Consider the following 3,293-nt stretch of genomic DNA (forward strand, 5'->3'; position numbering starts at 1 on the left):
ATCCAGTGATTTCTCCTTCCTAGTAGTCACACCTCGCGTAATCCCCTCCTTTGAGTTTGGACTGAATCTAGAGACTTGCTTCTAATGCACAGAATGTGGCAAGTGATGAGATGCCGCTTCCATGATCGGGTTACCCGTGACTGTGACCTTCACCTTGGTAGCATGCTCTCTATTTCCTTCTTGGCTTGTATACTTTGGTGGAACAAGCTGCCATGTTGGGGAGGCTCATGTGACAAAGGCCTGGGGGTGGCCTCTGGCCTACAGCCAGCAAGCTACCTTGAGGCCTTCAGTCCACTAGGCCATGAGAGACTGATGCCTGCCGCCAGTCACATGAGAGAGTGGGAAGCAGAGCCGCCCCAAACGAGCCTGGAGATGAGACCACAGCCCCAGTGACATCGTGCTTCAGAGACTCTGAGCAGAGCGCCCGGTTCAGCCATGCCCAGTTTCCCGAGACCATGAGATAAAAAATGTTCTCATTTTAAGCAACTATGTTTTGAGGTGATTTGTTAGGCAGCAATAGATAACTAGCACGACATGCATAGAGAAAAGTTCATAAATCACACTTGTACATCCCAGTGCATTTTTCCCCAAGGAAGCACACCTGAGTGGCCAGCACTGTGATCACTGACGAATCAATGCCATCAAGTGAGAGTACCCCAGACACTGAGCTCATACACCTCACAGTCCCCAGACCCTCACACCCCAAAGGAAATTTCTCTCTTGACGTATAGCCTCCTCGATTAACTTCACCTCATGGTGAACTTTATATAAACGGAATCGTGTGGCAAGTATTCTTTTGTGTCTGACGTCTTCCTTGGAGCCCGACTTCTTAATCACTCCCTCGATTTCCCCATCAACGGAACGTTTGAACTTCATCATTAATCTCATCTTGCCTGATTTTCATCCATCCCATAAAACTAATTCTGTGTCTTTTGTCCATCCAGTGTAACTAATTCCAGGTATGTATTCCACATAACAAATTATCCCCAAAACATAGCTGGAGAGAGTCCAGCTTTCCCCGCCTGTGAAAATGTGGCGCTTAGACTCTTTATGAACCATTTAAAGAACTTGAACTACCTTCAGGAGATCTTCTATTTTTGTCCTTTTCTGCCCTAAATTCCCTAGGAGATCCTGAGTAAGTCCCTTCACTTTTGGGGGCCATTGTTTCCACTTGTATAAAACTAGGGGTGTGACTTAATTTTAAGTTCCAACTGTGGAATCCTAAACTTACAAGAACTTCTAGTCCAGATCGTGACAGATCTCATAATGTCACCTCTCATAATGTCAACACTCAAACGTGTTGACAAATTTAAGTAATTTTCAAAATCTAGTGTAATTTTAATTCATCCCAAAAAACACCAATAAGCTACCACTTGGGGTGGAGAAATACATGAAATGAAATAAATAATAAATAAATAATAAATAAATAAATAATAAATAGGATTCCAAAAAGGTAGGAAATCACAGGCCTGGGGTAGAAATGATGGCTTCGCTTTTTCAAGTGGAAAATGAGGCCGATAAAGATAAATTACTGTGATAATTACCTAGTTCTAATCAGTGGCAAATTATGGGTAAGTGGGTAACTGAGCAGTTAGTCCAAGAAAAAGCCATTTGCTCTGTGATATTAGACACAGACTTGAAAATTTAGCCTTGAAGAAAAACACTTTGACTTCCATGGGTGATTTCTTTCCACACTATACCTGTAAATACTTTCAGCTGGTTGTTCAGAGTTTGTACAACCCTGTTTACGCTTGTTACCAAGCCAACCAGAAATCGTACTACTTATAGAATAGGGGAGTAAGATCTTAGGTGCTTATTTTGCCCTGAATCTGTGATGTCTACTGTGGTCACCTTGCAGCTGGATTTGTCTAAAAGTTCTATGATAGCTTTCTACTTAAAGCTGATCAAACTTCGAACCATAGAATTTCCACAGCTTATTTACCAAATCACTTTTTTATGAAAGCAAATGAAGCACTATCTAAACTCATTACTCTAATGTACTGCAGCCTCCCCTTTCCCGCCCCGTGTCCATGGTCTCGCTTTCTGCAGTTTTGGTTACCTGTGGTCAATTGCAGTCCGAAAATATTAAATGGAAAATTCTCCAAATAAACAATTTATAGGTTTTAAATTGTGCACTACTTTGAGTAGGATGATGCCACCCTACTCCATCCCACGCAGGATGTGAATCATCCTTTGTCCAGTGTCTCTACCCTGTACACACTCCCCACCCCTTAGTCACTTAGTCACTTAGTAGCCATCTCAGTCATCGGATGGACTGTCACAGTATCGCAGTGCTTGTGTTCAAGTCACCCTTATTTTACTTAATAATACCACACTCACACAACTTCTATTATAGCGCATTGTTATAATTATTCTATTTGTATTATCAGTTGTCGTTAATCTCCTACTGTGCCTAATTTATAAATTAAATGTTATCATAGGTTTGTACGTATAGGAAAAAAGTGTATTTATGGTTTGGTACTGTCCACAGTTTCAAGCATCCGTGGGGGTCTTGAAAGGTATTCCCCTCAGATAAGGGGGGAGGGCATTGTACTTGATCTGGCCATGCTCACGTTCATGTTCATGGACTCATCGTGAGTCCTCCCTGCCTCCACTCCCTATGTCCTGGTCACATAGGATTCTCATTTTCTTGACTTACAGTGCTGCCTGGGACTTTCTGTATGATGTCGAATTAGGGTGTCAAAAGAGGACACCCTTTTCTTATTCTTGATCGAGGGGAAAACAGTCAGGCTTATCCTCTTAAACATAATGTCACCTGTATGTTTTTGTAGATGCCCTTTATCAATTTGAAGAAATTTCCCTTCTAGTCCTACTTTACTGAGAGTTATTATCATGAAAGTATACTGAAAATGTCAAATTTGTTTTCTGCATCTGTTGAGGTAATCTTATGATTTTCACTTTTATTCTGTTAATAAGGCAAATTATTATGTTGATTTTCAAATTTTAAACCATCTTGGCATGCCTGAGATAAATCTCATTCAGTCATGGCATACTACTCCTTATATATAGTGCAGGGTTTTATCTACTAAAATTATGTTAAGAATTTTTGAATCTGGTCTACAGCCGTGCCCCCCTGAATGTGCCTGATCTCGTCTGATCTCGGAAGCTAAGCAGGGCTGGGCCTGGTTGGTACTTGGATGGGAGACCACCTAGGAAAATCAGGTGCTGTAGGCAATAGGAAGGAAGGAAGGAAGGAAGGAAGGAGAGAGGGAGAGAGGAAGAGAGAGAGAAAGAAAGAGAGAGAGAGAGAGAGAGAGAGAGAGAGAGAGAGA

At 41.7% G+C, this 3,293-nt stretch overlaps 1 pseudogene; it reads left to right on the forward strand.

The window, feature by feature from the left end:
- The first annotated feature begins 3,076 nt into the window (after nucleotides 1–3,076).
- LOC111734965 lies at nucleotides 3,077–3,195 on the forward strand (annotated as a pseudogene).
- The last annotated feature ends 98 nt before the right edge of the window (nucleotides 3,196–3,293 follow it).

This window comes from Pteropus vampyrus, unplaced genomic scaffold (genome assembly GCF_000151845.1).
Source record: "Pteropus vampyrus isolate Shadow unplaced genomic scaffold, Pvam_2.0 Scaffold10645, whole genome shotgun sequence".
Lineage (NCBI taxonomy): Eukaryota > Metazoa > Chordata > Mammalia > Chiroptera > Pteropodidae > Pteropus > Pteropus vampyrus.